Genomic DNA, 17,844 nt, shown 5'->3' with positions numbered 1-17,844 from the left:
GAAAGCGATGGACTGAGTGTAGTGCCTTCCCTCTGACCTGCAGATGAAGTGTTGGTCTCCAGCTCCCTGGGGCAATTAATGACTGACAGTCATTGTTGTAGCAGCCACATTTTGAAGGATTTTGTTTTACTTGTGAGGTTGCAAATGTAATCGAAACGTAGCAGAAAGAATAAACACATCCAAGGTTTTTGGGAAGATGTGTTGATTAATTCTTGCTCTGTGTAAGGGATGTTCAGTATGATTCTCAAGGAGGCACATCTGGAACACAACTTGAAAAATACAGTGGTGTATCATTTCTGATTCTGACTTGTAATAGTGGAAAAGATTCTCACTTCTTAAGAATAGTGATCATGAACCAAATGTTATAAATAAGGCTTGCAGCAGAAAAGTCACGAATAATAACAGGTGGACAACTCATTGGGCTAGTAAGTCTAAATCTTAAAGGCATTAATTTACAGGTTTTGCTGATAAGATTAGGTGTTAAGAACAGTAATTTTTCTTCCCTATTTGGCACCATCTAGTCCTCTCACATAACACTGTTGTGGGGCCTTTTTTAAATAAAAGGCCTTAAAATAAAAAAGGGAGGAAAATTCCAAATGAAAATATTTTTAATGAACTCGGTAAAACCAAACTGGGAGAATGATATGTATTCCATTCTCTTTAACCGAGGCATGTATTAAAAAGAATGAGAATCTGCTAAATAAGAACAGACCATGAAAGTAACAATAACCTAGGATAAGTAGGAGGTTTGTAACATAAACAATAAAGGAGTTTTTGATCCTGGAAAACCTGAAGAGCGTCCGGGAACACAGTGGACTCACTGTCACCAGTGTATGCATAAATGCCTTTACATGAGTGAGAATTTGGAAAGAGTTTGCTCAGTCTTCCCTGGTGTGGAGGGTCAGGCCAGGCCAGTTGCACCTCTGAAGGTCTCCTTCTCTTAGGTGCTTCCATGGGGCTCAGCATTAGGAATTCTGAACTGGTCTCCTTTTGGAAAGGACAGGAAGCTATTAAAAATGTGTAAAATGCAAATAAAAATGTATCCACTAAATATTACTCTATGGTATTTGAAAATGACAATATTTGTCTCCTCTTTGCAGTGATTTATTATATTTGGAGTACATTTTAGAGTAGAATAATAGTAATTAAAATTTATTCATAGAAATGTTATATACTGTTTCAAGTTTTATTTATAGGTTTGCTTGAGTTTTGTGAGAGCCAATGTACCTAAATGTCCTGTAGGTTCAATTTTTCTTCAGGCACCAGTAGTCACAAAGGATCCATTTGCCAAACTGCTCATATAAATAGCTGTATTTTGTGATAATACTGTACTGCCTGTCTTTAAAGTGTTTAATCATCTGTGTCTAGTTGAAACAATTAATAAATATGTATTCATCCCCAGGAATATTTTGTAAGCCTAAGAAGTTAAAACAATAAAATACTACATAATTTGATTTTTTTTTTACTAAATAGATCTTTTCACAGTGTTCAGATTTCTTAAATTAATATTATGTTGCACTTGTATGTCGTTTCCTTTATCTGTGTGACCTGTATTTTGCACAAGAAGATTTTCTTTGGTTAGAGTATAGATTTTTCTGAAGTAGAATTGCAGGTATTCATGTTTTATGTCTTTAACTAGAACAGCTTAATTTCAGTTTAAATTAAGTTTTCATATAATTTGATTTAATAATTTTTTTTTTATTAAGTACTTTGAGAAGCATAGGAATTCCTTGCTGGAAAATATACTCCTTTTAGCATAGTTGAGTAATCAGTTAATTAATTTTGGCAGGGCAGTATTAATTGCTTTTTAACTGTTTAAATAACTTGTGTATTTTTACTTGCATTATTCTTTTGGTTGCCTGATCTTAACAATATTCCTGTGGTTGTGGTGGGTTGGTTTTTTTTTTGGGGTTTTTTGGGGGGGGGTTTTTTGTGTTCTCTTCTGTTGTTTGTTGTAATAAACAGCCTCAGTTTAGGGACTGTGCCTCTGATCTCACTGGATTGGGATAGCACTGCCCTGAGAATAATAAATGTTTTCAGTTTGCCTCAGAGTGATGTGACCTGTGAGGTCCTGTGTCACTAGATACTGCATATTGTCCTAGAAACAGATTCTTTTTCCTTGAAAAACAATCGAAGCAAATTTATAGTGATAAATTCAAATGATGTCCTCCCGGTTTCTATCACTCTCTTACAAAGAAAAAAAGAATGTAGATATTAAGTAGAATAACGACTGTAACATGTCTCTATCATCTAGCACAGTGCTGGGATTCCTTTTTCAGTGATGCAGATCCTTGCCTCAATGTTTCCCAGTGCAGGCTTGGTTTTCTGGGGTTAATTTTCCCGGAGTTTCTGCCTGGGCTTTCGAAGAGCCCTGTACAAAGGGAGTCAGTACAGCCTAGTGGAGAGCAGAGTCATGAGCATTTGCATCTCAGGAATGTTTTTATTGACAAACGGTAGTCTGCTATTGACATTCGTGTCCCTTGATGATACTTCTATCCTAGCTTATCTTTGCTGGTCAAATGCCTTAATTGTTCTGGCCTTTAATTCAGTCAAAGTTGCTGCAGGAGTGGAAGAGAAAAGAGAAAGAACAGGTCTAACAGAGCATCAAGCTTGAGCTGTGAAGCTGCTGGCAACGATCAACCTGTCATAATGTTATGATTTGTTCATTTTTATACCATTTATTAGCCTTTACTTGTTGTGCCATTTGGCCTCCAGGGCAGATAAAGTGCTGTCTAATTTGGTAGGTTTGCTTCTGTCAGAGTGGCCTCGACAGAGAAGGTGTTAGCTGTAGTGACAAATAATCAATAGCTGTCGTTGTCATGAGGAACGTGAGTAGTTGGGCCTTTCATCTGGAGGATTAGAGGTCTAATTGGATTGAGAATAGGGAGGGTGAGCTGTTGGGTAACCCTGTCAGCTATGTTAAGCTGTCAAATGTCAGCCTTCCTGAAAGGAAGAAGGAATGGTTAGCTTTCAGAAACAAGGAAGAAGACATATGAAAGCTTTTTAAAAAGTAATAGATAGAAGAGTAGAACAGGCTAACATATGCTTTAACCCTTTCTTGTTTAATTACATGTCTTCCTAGTTAATGAGGATGCGTGGTGTGCACTCTCTCGCTCTCTCTGTGAGACAGGCAGAATTTGTGTGAAACAGATTTGGCAGTGTTATACCAGATCAGGCTGGTTTTATGTCTTGAGAAAAAGCCAGTTAACTACTCAGGGAATATAAATGCAAAAGATTATGACATGAGGGAAGAAAATATCCACCAACGGAAGGAATCACTTAATAGAAGCTGTAAAGAAATCAAATATTTAATTTTAATATTTGGTTGTAAAGATGTGTCAGTCTGATAATACCAGTATATTGTTTGAGATATAAGCAGTTGTTTCAAAGTTGCTGTAGGTAGAGTAAGTATTATTATCCAGTCCTACACTGGACTTTAAAATCATCAGTTGAAATTTGTCTGCATTTTCTTACCATTGCTTTTGATCCTTTGTTTTCTGCCTGCTCCTTGGAGGAAGATTTGTGTTGTTTCAAATAAGATAAATTCAATGAAAAATCCATTATGCTAGTAGAACAAGTAATTTAATGCCTCAGATGTGCTAATATTTACCTTATAAGAATAAATAATAGGACTACATTTTAATGAAGGATTTGCTTATAAAATTACTAAAATAGTGGTTTCTTTATTTGTTGTCTTATTTGCCACTCTCTTCAAAGCAAGTCTTAACTGTAACCATGCCAGTATTCCCCTTCTCTAAGTAGCACATTTGCCTTGAGATCCAGAGTACTTGGCCATAGTTATCAGTATAATGGATCTTGAAATAGCAAGGTTTTTAGACAGTGGAAAAAAGCAAAAAGCTCTTTATTTTGCATCAGCTAATTTATCAAAAGACAATTTTATATTTTTCTTTTTTTTTTTTTTTTTTTTTTAATGGACTTGTAGGTATTTCAAAACTCAGATTTTATTTTTTCTGTGTTTGGTCATGTATTCTGAAGTAGTGGTTTTACTATCAGTGTTTCAGTTTGGATTGATTCCCCTGCTGCTCCCCTCTCTCCTGTAGAACTTATTGATGGTCATCTGGACTTGCAACATCGTTTTGACTGGGGGTCTGCTGTGAATACTGGCAAACCCATCCTTAATCTCAGGTTTATCTTTGTAGATTAGTACAATAGTGTAAGTATTCCAGAGGCAGAAATCTTGAATGGATTGTCTGTTATCATGTTTCAGTGGCATTATGTGTCAGAAATCATGGGGTTTTATCCCTTTGAGATTAACTGCCATGCTCTCAAAGACCCATCTTTGTGTGAGAATCTGGATTCGTGTGTGTTGAATAATTTTTGGATTTGCAATTAGTTATCTGACAGGTACAGTACCTGTGTCATTTATTTTCTGATAATCCAGTTCTCCTGACTCATCTTTCTCTGCTTTGTTTCATTGCTTCCCCAACCCTGACTTTATTATCTTGATATTTATTTTTGAGTCTGTGTAATCTGATTGAAGCACATTTAACCTTCTGGTGTGAGCTACAGGAAGGACAGATGAAGAAGTGACATCATAGTCTGCTCTCTCAGCTTAAAGTATGCTGAAGATTGCTGAGCTACAGGAGAAGTATTGTGCTGCTGTGGCCTGGTTGACTTCAGTATCCATAATACCATGAAGTTGACCCAGCATTTCTACACTGTGTCCTAGTCTGCACTATAGACACACTATGATAAAATTGGTTTTTTTCTGGTTAATAAAATAAGCCCAGGCCTATTTATTATTAAATTTTTTAAAATTATATTTTTAGCTTATTGAAAGTTTACCCATTCTCCTGAAAACAATTTTTTTTGCAAAGTTCCATCTTTTGTTTTATTCATTGTGATAAAAAGAGTGTCATAATTCAGTATCCTAATTTCTAGAATTTTACCTAACGCTTGGTACCAAAATCTTTACCTGGTATTTTTTCCCAGACAACTTCCTTGCCATGGCAGTGATCTGTGGTTTCCCCAGTTTTTCCTGTTTTTTCTCCAACTCAAACATCACTATTGGTGATGTTTTCTTTCTCTTTTGCTCCAGCAATGTCACAGCTATTTTCATTAACCTAATTGATTTATTTTCATTGTACAAACCACTCTCTCCCATTTTCAATCTTGATGTAATTTTACTTCTTTGCATCGCTGTTCCATTTCTTGCACTGGTAACTATTCTCTCCTCCTCCTCTTGGCTTTGTAGCTTTTGCTGCCATGCTTTCTGTGCTTGAAATAATCCAAGGAGTATATTGTCATACCCAGAATATATATTGTATTGTCATCCTCGTGCCTCTGTTGAGCAGTCTTTCTCTCAAGCACTTGAAGTTTGAATATGAAATTTCATTAAAATAATAAGAAAAGAAATGTCTCCAACTGCAGTGATTTTCTAAAAGATTTTGAAAATATGGATCAAGTGCAAACCATGGTGGCAGAACATTGAGAAGCTCTGCTTGTGTTGTGTTTCTCAGTGAAAAGGAACTAATTCTGCATAGCATATGGAATGATATCTTAAATATCTGTACAGCCAGCTGGTAGAGTTACTTTATTTTCATCTATTGAGTTCAGTGCATACTTTTGTGAGTAAAATTTGGAAGAGCTTCTGGACTGATAACTTACCCATTGCTACTTTTTCCGATCTTTGCTAAGTCCTCTTCCATAACAATAATTTTTCAAGCTCTCTACAAATAAAATAATTTGTATTAATTTTTGAAGAATCTCATTACCAAGAGTGAGTAGGTAAAGTGATACTGTCTTAACATTTTAAATGAGTACTTAAGTCAAAAAATATTGGTGCATAACTTCAACTCAGTGATTTTGTTGTGAAGACTAACTAAAACTGAACAGGATGTAAATATGCCCAGCAAAGACAAATAATTGCAGGCATGAGCAGTGCTTTTTCTCTAAGAACGTTATTCCATATTGCTTGATGTTTGGCTGTTTTAAGCTGACTTAATCATCCTAGTTTTCAGCTGCTGGTTGTCTCCTACATACTGTTATCAAACAGCTGCCCCCTCTCTCTCCTTTTGCTTTGTTCAAAGGATAGGTGAAAATTTTTCCATCATTTTATCTTGAAGATAATGGTTGCATCTTAAAAATGGTATTCTTTTTAAACACGGTGCTTACAGTACTTGGAGTGTTACACTTCAGATCTGAATAGAAGTCATTTTGTTTCACTTACTGGTGTTCCTTGAGAGTGTTTAGCATTGTGGCATCCCTCGGTGCACAAGAGACTTGTCCATCTCTTCTCCCAGGACGCTGATGTCTGCTGCCAAGTCTGTACCTTAAAAAGTACCTTTGCAGACAAAGACATCTCCCTGTTTGAGTGTCCTTTCTAAAACATCATTCTTGCATTAATTGCCCCTCTGCAGCTGACCCCACGACTGATCTTTAATGGTTACGAGAAGAAACGTTGTTGGGACTGAGAAACAACTTACTTGTTTGTGTCCAGATTTGGCACTGACAAATTAAAACAGGACTATCCCTAGTATTAGCTCATCAGTTTGGTTTAGTCCCATTTTTTGAACTTAGGGTGATTTCTGTTTGGATAAGGTGTCTTTTTCCAGCTGTTCCGCAGTAAAAAGTGAAGGTATTTGTTTTTGCTGATTATAAATGTTATTCTAATTTTAGGTGAATTAGTTTTGTGTTAAATGTATTCACATATGCTTCAATACACGTAGTACCAGCAATAGATCATTTTGAAACAGGACACCTTTCTGCTGAAATCTCCAGGAATCTTCTATCAGGTGTCTGACACATCCTTAATCTGATGCTCAGGCTTGTCATTTGAATCAATAGGATACTAGATAGGATGTCTTCAGCGTGCTACTTCAGCAAGGCAACTGCTATAGGAGGTATTTGAAAAATAAATTCAGATCCTATGGCCAGCCACAAACTACAGGAGCACTAATCTTTCATTTGTCTCTCTCTTTGTCTGTAAACAGTTGGTTAAATTGTTGATTAAAGAGAATTAAGTGAATCACACTTAAGTCAAAATGGATATGTATGAACTACATAAGCAAATTCTGTTGGTGCCCGAAAAGCAACAGCTAATGTCAGCATTTTATGAAATACAAAATTAATTTAACCTGCCTATTAAGATTATAAATTTTCTTGTCTCTTTGTAGAGCAGTTTGGAAACCTCTTTTGTCACACTTTTTTTTATTAACAAAGGATTAAGGAAGAATGCTACCAGTTTTTACTAATGAGGAATAATTTTTGCTGAAATATTAACTGATTCATGTTATGAATATCATCTGTATATGTTCAGCCTTATGATGGGAACATTTAAACATAGAGAGAGATAAACACGAAGGATGGGTTTTTTCAACATTGTTAATATGGTGTGGATTTGGGAAGGCTTTGCAACACCAGCCTTGAGTTGTTATTTTATCTGCCTCTAGTCTGAACAAAGAGAAATAAATCTAGTACTTTTATTACTGCTAGGATGCAGTTTGAGTAGATTATGAAGGCTTTGATTTATTTACCAGTACTATAAGTAGATTATGGCTTCATTTTAAATATCAAACATCACTGTAATGTCTACAGAAACTATTAAATTATGCCATATGTAAAAGTAGCCTGAAGTGTCTGAATAATTATTTAAATTAAGAGTAAACATACCTTTATTGCTGGTTGTTTTCAATATAGATTGTCTGTCTTTTTCTGTAATAGTTCTGGAGACTTCACTGTGGCTGGAGACCTTTTCTCGTCAAATAGAATTTAATAGGTAGATTTGCAGTTATTTCACATAGTGGTTTGTTATACGACTTAATATGTTTGAAATATATTTAAATCACATAAAAAGCATGCATTTATTTTCGGATAAAACAACAGCTAAAATGATAACAAAAAATTCCGTGAAGCTGTGCTCAAAAATGAGCATATATGCCACATTTTCACTTTGCAAGCATTGTTGCTTCCAGCAGTCTGGAAGGACATGACATGCACTTAGAGGGGTGCAATTAAGAAGTACAAGACAGTAGTGACACAGCACTGGTCAGAGTGATGCTTAGTAGTAATGGCAATTACTTTTAGTTTGCTTCCAGAATGAAATAGTACTGCACAAAGGTAGGATTAAAAGACTTGGACTGGATTGATAGCTGTTATTTAGACTTCAGGTAGAATTCTGTTGTGGGTAATACTGTGATTTATAACATTTTTATTAGATTTTAAAAAGGCATACATCTATTTCAAGGATATATTTTCTTAGTTTTCTAACACTGCTGTTAGTTCAAGACAATTCAACTCAAAGCCATTAAGATGAAGAAAATGAGTGTAGTAAATATTTTCTGGTACTTGTATTTTTGAGGAGGAGGGAGTCCGTACTTTCTGACAAATCTTTCAAATCACTATTTTTTGAAATACAATATTTTTTGAAAGCTTAGTCTTTGATTCTTTATGCAGAGGTGGGCAGTGATCCTGTAAATATGGATGATGTATCTCAGGCTTTGCCGTAAATCCCCAGAGATTGTGTGTTGTGGGTAATTCTGCCTGAGTGACTTCAAAAGAACACTACAGGAAAACAAGTTCAGTAACAGTGGAAGAGATCAACTGGAAATGAAAATGCTAATTGCATTTTCATCCTTGAAGTGTTTTTTATATGAAAGCCACTAATTTCTATAGGTAGACCATAACATTTATTGCTGAAGAGCTGAGAACACTACATAGGAACAACATGTACAGGCCATGGATAAATGACGTCAAAGGCTGTAAGACACAAACACCTATTTTCTTTCAGCCTACACTGGGAAACAGTTTTACCTTGGCTTTTACAGCACTGGTCCGTTGTCTTCTCTATTGTATTCTTTAACTGCATGCCAGTTGATAGCTCTGTCTATTCCTATGGAAACCAAGAGAGTAAAGCCAATCTTGCAAGAGGCTTTAGGGAGAATTGCTCTTAGCTGAGACACTGCCTTGCTTTCAGTCAAAATGTCTGATAGTCAGAACTGGCCTCAAGTTGTGCTGATGTTCTTCGCTGATGTATTGCCTAAGACGCTTTGCCAGACAGATGAACACGTTCAGCTTGGAAACTGGTAAATAAGGTTTCTGTTCAGCTGTCTGGGAGATTTTCTCCACTTGACTGTTTTACTTTTGAGTCTAGGATGCTGCTAACGAAGTTGCTAAAAAGGTACTTCGCAAGATTAAACCCAATGTCAAAAATCAGTGATGTTTTTGTCATGGTTGACTTGAAAGGGTTGGCAGAGCGTCGTGTATTTAAATCCACCAGTGGTTTGTTAGAAGGCATGGCATCATCCTTGTCCACACAGAAGTAATAAAGAGCTTACAGATTTGTTTTTTCAAAGCTGTAGTCCAATGGATGACTGCTAAGGGTTATGTCTAAAACAATAATCCTAAAGATTTTCTCTTACTTTTGTTTTTCAGTTACGTTGTTAATCAAGGAGTTAACCCTTAGTTAATGATAACCAGAGAGACAGCCTGATATTTTGATGGTGGCTTTACTAATTTTGACTAGAAATTGGAGTTCTAAGTAGCTATGTTGACTTTATTTGTTTTCATCAGGAGCTGTTTAAACGAATTTACTGATATTCAAGGAGTGTAAGAATGGTGAAGTCATATACAGTAAAAGGTAGCTTTTACAGGGCTTATAGCTGTTGTAACCAGGCAATATGAATTCAGATTCAGTGTATTAGAAATCAAGAAGTTTCAGTATTTCATGCATAGATAAGATTTCAAAACACAAGTGCTAATTTATAAATCCAAATAATTCTTATTTGCAATTAAATTAATATATCTACTTGCTAGCCTCTCTTACTTTTTCTTCTGAAGAATTCTTGTGAGATTTCTGGCAATTAGCTGATAATATAAGCATATCAAAATGCTCCTTTTGATGTATGGATTTCAGTTGCTTTTAGACCAGTATTCTGTTTCTATAGATATCAAATTAAAAGTATGATAGAACAGATTCTGTTTTTCTAAGTGCTTAGTTTGCATCCTGAAAAGCTACTGAAACTGGTAGGTGTTGGTGACAGAAGTCCACATCATTCTAAGTGGTTTCTGACATTCTTAGAATGTGCCTCTTCTCAAAGAGATACTAAAAGATGAGACATCCTCTGAAGAAACCATGTACACAGCCCCTTTCCTTTCCAAAGTCATTAAAATATTTGGGGTTTGAAAATTTGTTTATTTTGTACAAAGTTTATTTGTAGGGTGAAGCATCCTCTCTTCAGGACCTCCTCACTGGAAAGAGAGTGAGCATGTTCGTGTATGTAAGATTATCTTCCGTAAGATCGAGTAGATCAAAGAGCGGTTTCTACTCTATAAAGATAAGCAGGTTAAATTCAGTTGCCATTTTTGTTTTAAAGAGAAACCTCATGGATGTATTTGCCTTTTAAAGGCTTAGCTAGCAATTAAGGAGTTCAAGTTTTTTGACTTTCACTGCTTCTTGAAAGCATCTGGCAGCAAAGAGCTGTTCTCAACTTTGGCTGTAGCATCTGTGCTAATCTGTTGGCAAAGCGTGTTAATGCAGTGCCAAGTGGCTGATATGTTCTGCTTGGGTTTTTAAGGTAAAATCTAAAATACTTTCACACTGAACATATTTTACCTCCACGAGTGTCTGAGTGTACAATATGATTTAGTGTTTGACAATGTATAGATTTCTACTGGCTTTAGAAACTGATATGTCACTATTAAAAAGTATAGACATTTTTGTGTTTCAGGCATAAGCAACAATTAAGTCTTGACTCCAATTTTTAAGGAGTCCTGGGTTTAAGAGGCTTAACTAATCTAATCCGACTGTTAAAGATCATAGCAATCTGTTCTGGTTTTTTTACATTTATTTATTTATTTATTAGTATATTTGGGACAGAATGTGCTTCTCTGGAAAAGGGGATCAGTGGGCTGGTATGCTAAAGTTCAGTGTACATTCCCAGTTCTTAATCTGGGTCTAAAGCAAATGAACAGTGTACATGAGGGAATATGTATGCAATAACTCATGATATAATTAGTTTTTCTGTTCTCAAGATGTCATTATATATCCAGCTATACTTTCTTAAATACTGTTTAGGAGTTTAAAAGAAAAACTAAAACATTAATAATATTTAAAGACAATAATAATTATCTAATAGTTGTATAATCACTGCCCATATTATGATTGGTGTAGTATTCAAACAGGAGATGTTTTATCTTTGCAGTTAATTTAACTGTAATAATTTTGTGGTGTTCTTTTTGTGAAAGAGTAAGAGTAACTGAATTATATATGTTATATTCCTCTGAAGAAGATTTATTGATTGCTAAATAGTCCATCTTTTCACAAAAGATTACTAAGAAAATTTTGCAAAAATGTCTTACATAAGTGCTGCTTAATTAATAATGAATATATTTCAACAATAAAAATTTAATAAGCTAATAAATTATTAATCTATGGTAGGATTATAGGTATAATTATCAGATCTCTGAAATCCTTTCTGTCATGGTTGGTGGACTTGCTGCACTGCTGTCTTCAAACACACCCCTTTCAATAGGCTGACCTTTGTGCTTCTGATTTTGTGGGGGCCTCTTTTTACCACTTGCCTGCACTCTGCTGTACACTTGCTGACCAGGCTTAGTTAACTGCAGGGCTCTCTGTTAGGGGCTTTGGTCAGTGGTTAATGCCTGATTTTGGTAAATCTCATCTCTAGAGAACAGAAACAGCAAGGGATAAGGTGCAAAATAATATTAATCAGTGAATCATTCTTTGGGACTCGTAACATTACAGAATTTGGAGTGTTCGGTAACATTCTAAAATAGTGGTAAGTAATGTTTTTAAAAGGTAGTAGCTGAGAGAGGTAGCCTATTTGATCTCAGAAGCATTATAAGAATTTGAAATTATATGGGGACAAATATGTAAGCAGAAATAGAAAATTGGGTAAAATGAGCACCTTCTGTCAGCAGTAGGTTCTTTAAGAGTAACTGGATATTTAGTTAGCTCATTTTGTAGAAATAAATTCAATAGGTTGCCTTTTTAGGCTTGTACAAAAATATTAACTGTAGTGCTAGGTGGAAAATTGCAGGCTTAATGGGAAATTAGGACACAAAATGTAAGAGAATGGTAAATTATTATTTGATAATGAACTGAAAACAGATACAGTTGAAATATGAGCTATAAGATCAGCAGGCATGTATTAGAATTCCTTAACAGTTGCACTTGAATCTAATATTAGTCAATATTTTTCATGAGCAAAGTTAGAATCAAGAGTAGTATTTTTTAAAGGATACTTGAGAGTGGCACAGTGTTAGGCATTATTGTCAGACAAAAAGAGGATGGCAGTGTCTGGGATAGCAGAAGAATAAGAATATTGAACGTCATTGAAATGGTTAGAAATATTATAGTCCAAAATGCAAGTCTTGGTGGGAGAGGGGAGAAGTGGGAGGGACATAACGATTTATTCTATGTACTATGAATTTATTATTTGAAAAATGTCTGAGAAGGATGTCATGTGTTAATTGATTGGAGAATGTACCTAATTTATGGGAGAAATACAGTTTTAAGTATATCTGACAAGATATATGCACTAGCAGTAGACAAGTATCATTGGGATTCAGTAGGGTACTTTGTGGGACCCCTTTTGGTAGCCCTGTAATCTCTGCTTACTTGGGTTCAAAACAGAAGAGTTCCAATCAGAGTGAGTGCAGAGAGCTGATGATTTTTTGAGGGCAATGTAGGGTTTATCCTTTGTTACTGAGATAAAAAGACCAATGCTTGTTTAGATTTTAAAAGCCACCCTGTATTTTCATGGGTAGTAGAATGAAATGTGTCCTTGTGTGTGTGTTGGCTTAAAAAAAAATAACAAACAACAAACAAAACCTAAAAGCTCCAGCCTGAAACTGAGAGAACTAGGAGGAAAAAAAATCCCAAACACTGTAATTCCAGTTAAAAGAAATCGCTAGAATTTTTTTGAAAAGGATTAGATGTTCTTACTCCCTATGGTGCTGGAGGATGGATTTACTAATCCAGAGGGTCAGTTTTAGCCTTCAGTTCTAATTTTTGGTTTATCTGTAAATATTTCTAAGGCTTTCTGTTCTGCTGCAAGTATATGCCCTGACTGCATCTTCAGTGCTTATGACTGTCAGCAGTGAAAAGCCTTTAAAAACCACCTCCTTTGTAAGCCTTTGCATTCTTTTGGTGTGTCTGTTCCCAGTCCTGGGAAAGCAGGTATGTAATTTTGGAGTGGAGCCAAAGTAGCATCTTCACGGTTTAACAGCTTGGCATTCTTTTTAATGACCCCTGCTGTTTTTACCAGGAGACTATATAGTGATGTTGGGCTGCCTTTCCCCCAGTTCCTCCAGCAACCCTTACAGTGCACTAAATCTTCACAGGCCCATTGTAGGTATTCCAAAAATCAAGCATAGCTGTGCTGTAACAGTAGTCAGCTCATGTGCAGTATATTAGAAATTATTACAAATCAGTCTTTCGAGTCGTGTTAAGTGCTTCACATGGATTAGAATTGTTATGGGTTTTGAAAATGTGGTCTCAGTAATTAATAGGGAAATAAGCAATTTTTCTACATGCATTGGCCCCTTCTACCCACTGATTATGAGGTGGTGGTAGCCTAACTGTGGGTGTGCTTTTGATGTGCTTGGAGAGAGGCACATATTCCTCTGACTCTTAGCCTTACCTTGTACAGCTCAGTTTCTCCCTTTATAAAAAGTGTTATATTTATCTCTGCAGTATGTTTTTAAAATCAGAATATGAAAAGGGTAGCGTCAGAGATGTATCCGCACTACAGGGTAGGAGAAGTGGTTAGTCAGAGTGTAGAAGCACACAGTTATATAATGACCAAGTTAACTCACCAAGAAATAGTGGGATGAGAATGGAAATAAATTTTCGCAGAGGTCTGTTGCACGTCAGCAGAATGTTTCTAGAACCCAGGTGAACACTTTAAAGCAAGTTTGTATGCTTATGAAATACTTAAAAGTTTGCTGTGAAAAGTACTTAACTTCTGAGGAAGTCTTTGAAACAGTGGCACGTGGCACTGGGTGACTCAGAGCAGGACTCGGTGGGCTGTACAGAGTGGAATGATGTTTTTAGTGCCTTGGTAATACAACTATTAGTTTGAGTATCAACCTATGATTGGAATCATAGCACCACTGAACAGAGCTCATTTTTTCTTTAGCCTTTCACTTAGGTGACCATATGGGATGGACTGACTGTGGCTGTTTGACAGATGCCCACCCAGCTGCTCTCTCACTACACTTCCTCAACAAGCCAGGGAGAGAAAATAGGTTGAAAAAGCTGCTGTAGATGAATGAACAAATAAATACATTCTTATAGGCCCAGAAAATCAGGTAAAGAAGTTTACCAGCAATTTTCCACTGAAACCTTTCCCTGGTAGTAGAATCATATTCAATATACTAAACAGCTTTTTTTTCATGAGTGGACTGCAATTTTGGGGATAATGTTTTCAACTTCAGAGATAATCTAAATTCTGGCAAATTCATTGATTCTGACTAAGCTATTTCTTTCATCACTCTCTTCTCTATTGAAACATTCATGAAAGGAAAGTTTCTCTGACTGCTTAGTAGTTTAGCTCAGGGTCCAGAAATTTCTTTGAAGTCATTACTTGATGGCAGAGCCATGGTTGCTTATTGAACTGTCTACCAAAAAATGTGTTCTACACATTGCAGTTAGTATATGTGGCTGAATTTTTGAAGTAGCAGAAATATTTCTTCTGATTATGCTGAAGTCAGCTGTTCTCTGAAACTGCTGTAGTTTGCAAAGTTGAGTCTTTTGATTTCAAATAATTTTAATAGAATCTAAAGGAATTTTAAGAATTGTCATCGAAATGGTAAATTTTGGCTACCAGGAACAGTGTTTTCTGTATGTATATTTAATCCTGTTTGCTCATAATGTTTTCTGGTTTTGAGTAAATTTTGAGTTACTATTAATGGTAAGAGACCGTGGACTGACTCAGAGAGCTTCATGCTCTCTCAAACTCTCTTCAAACTCTCAGGAGTGTTTAGGCCAGTCAAGTGCATTATTTATGAGTAAAACCTAGACAGCTTGAAGACTTTTTATGCACAAAAATTCTGTAAAAATGGAGGAATTGGCTTTTCAAATTAAACATTCCCTCCCTCCACCTAATAAGCCCTAAATTACATCTGCCTTCAAGGCATGTTGATACATTGCATATTTACAAACTTAAGCAGTAATCAATTGAAGGTGGGGAAATTTTCTATCGTCGTTAAAAAGCACAATATTATTTTCTAACAAGTGAAAGGAAGACAGGAAAATTCATGGTATTACTAAAGAAAAGAACAGCAGTCAGAAGTAAAAGCATGAATAAGATAATTCAGATAAGTAATGTAAGTACAGGTGTTTTCTGTGGTAGTGTTTAAAAAAATCTTAAATCATTTGGAAGAAACAGAATCTTTTGTGTTTCAGAATGAAGGGATTTATTACAAATTCATTTGCTAAGGAGAGGGATTTGTTGGTGGCTAAGCATACAAGAGAATAATGTAGTAGTAACTGATGGAAAAATGCGTAATAGCATATAAAAAATACAGTCTATAGAGAGAAATTCTAATAATAAAAAGGCATGTTTCCTTAGTTTTATGCATTATTTTAACCTTCACTCTTCTTTACAGTGGAATTCATTCTAAAAGCAGAATATACTTGTAAATCTTCCAATAAGTATCCATCAACAAGACAAAACCAATTTTTTTTTCTTTCATGGGTATGCATGCACTGTGTGCAGGAAATATTGAAAACAACCCAAATGTATTATCCACTGTGATGGAGAAAAGCAGCTATATTTCTTCCAAGACTAATATTCTCTCAAGTTATTTGATATTGTCTTCCTCCAGTCTAATTGCCAACCACATCATGATACACAGAGATTTTTTTGCTAGTTTTTATTTTTCTTTTTAATGAGTTTTGTAAATTTTTCTTGTATTTGCCTGTACAATATAATGGTAATAATGAGGAGTATTCTCATGCCTATCTCCCTCCCAGATTTTCCATTAATTAATTCTGCGTGTGTTTTCTGTGGTTTAGGAGCTCTGCAGACATCATGCTGTTCTGGCCCTATCCTTCGGAGTATGCCTTGATAGGTGTCTCTGTATTAAAGGGACAGAATCCTGAGATTATACTTTCTCTGACACCCAGCAGAAGAAAAAGATGTATTTGATCACTTCTCACTGTGAATGCTGTAGTAGCCATGCTGTCTCTGGCAAGAGAAGTTTGTGTTTTCAGGCAGGTTTGTGGTAGGTTTTTCGGCAGACTTTTCTAATAGGGTATCACTGACAAGCAAGGACCAGTAACAATAAATGGTAGAAGCAGGAAGAGGTAGTTTTGTCTGAGCTCATTCATGATTTGCTTTCTCTGTTTTGTGTTTTAAAATAAAGTAGTGTAGCAGGGGGAAAAAAAATCACATTCATTTATTTTGACTGTACCTGGTGAAATCCGTTCTGCATCCATAAGCTCAAGTCTTCCATTGCTATTAGACAAAAACCAGAACAGTAATATATGTAAAATATGCCCTTTCAATGTTTATGGCTGCTTTGAAAAATAAAATTTGAATATTTTTATGCCCTGGCCCTGGATACTGTGGGAGCCTCTGGAATCCTTTGGCCTGTTTCCATCCGACCATTCTGCTGACAAAAGCGATTTACAATTCTGAGTCTTGTGAGATACTGAAGTGCCCCCGTTCATTAGCACTGCTTGCCCTTGTCTACTTGGTTACCTTTTTTCATTGTTTTTCAAACGATAGCCTAAGGGGACTAAGCTAACATGCAGAATTTATAAAAGAATTGTAGCACACTGAAGTATGTTAATTTGCAGGTAGTTTCATAAGCAGGAGAATCCAAAGACATGACTTCTATTGATTTGAGTGTCACCTTTCCTGTGTACATTGTCTAATAAAGCTTCATCAAAAGCTCCAGCTTTTCCCTGAGTGGGGGAGAATTAGTACAATTTATCTTCTCTTCTGAGATTTCTATTTTCATTACAGTTATAGGTAATGATCTATGTGGGAAATTGGCAAGAACTGGTATCTTGGGGAAACATTGGAAGACAGTGAGCAAAATGAGGAGACAACACACTCCTTTCACTTTAGGAAAGGTTAAAAGTTAAGAGTGTGAAAAGAACAGGGGTGTTTAAACCATTATGACAAAACGTAGGTGCAGACGTTTTGCTTCAATTTGTTATTGCTCCAGAAGTTCCTGGTCCTCAACTGCAACTTAACTGCTGAAGGTGATTTGATAAACCCAATAGACTTTTCGAAGTGGAAGCATCAAAAGATTGTATGTAGCATCTCTCCTATATGGAAAATAACCTTCAAGCAGGGGGTAGTAGCTAGTCAAGGCTGGCTATACTACTAAATCAGTACAGCTTCCTCATCATTGCATGTTTATGTCTTTAATTTTTCACTGGCTTCTTCAGTGATTTGAAAAATAAAAGCAGATTGGTTTCTTGGGGATCCACCCTCATTTATTATATCATTTTATCATATTTATATTGTAGAAGCATTTCTACGTTATTTCTTTTGAAAACATAGTGAAAACCTAGTGAAAGCCCTAGTGTGAAGTATTTTCAATGTGTTGTAAAGCTAGCTGTCCCATCCATTTATTATATATATGGTAGACCAAAACTCATACAGTTCCCAATTTAAAAATGTAAGAAACAATCACTTCTGCATATATTTGCTACATATTCAGATGAGTACATTTTATCTTTCTGAATCATTCCTGGTTATTTTTCTTTCATTTTGAAAATAATATTCTTTCTTCATGTTTAGTTTTATTCCTCATCTGATAACTGTTTACCTTGCTGAAACCAGCATGTAATGATCTTATTTCAGTTTTTACGTGATGTTTACTGAGGCTAAACAGTTAAGA

At 35.7% G+C, this 17,844-nt stretch overlaps 1 protein-coding gene across 7 annotated transcripts in view; it reads left to right on the top strand.

Moving 5' to 3' along the window:
* Positions 1 to 17,844, top strand: part of INVS (inversin) — an 85,094-nt gene that overhangs the window by 18,382 nt on the left and 48,868 nt on the right. Inside the window, exon 2 of one of the 7 annotated variants that reach the window (XM_048289182.1) lies at positions 14,124 to 14,295. The exons of 5 other annotated variants lie outside the window; for them this stretch is intronic. The gene's annotated coding sequence lies outside the window, so the exon portion shown is untranslated. Of the gene's footprint in view, positions 1 to 14,123; positions 14,296 to 16,075; positions 16,213 to 17,844 lie in introns of those variants that run through there. One more of the 7 variants, XM_048289183.1, reaches the window with a different exon arrangement.

This window comes from Corvus hawaiiensis, chromosome 30 (assembly GCF_020740725.1).
Source record: "Corvus hawaiiensis isolate bCorHaw1 chromosome 30, bCorHaw1.pri.cur, whole genome shotgun sequence".
Classification (NCBI taxonomy): Eukaryota; Metazoa; Chordata; class Aves; order Passeriformes; family Corvidae; genus Corvus; species Corvus hawaiiensis.
Note: the sequence above shows the minus strand (reverse complement) of the source record. Positions and strands in the feature narration are given on the sequence as shown.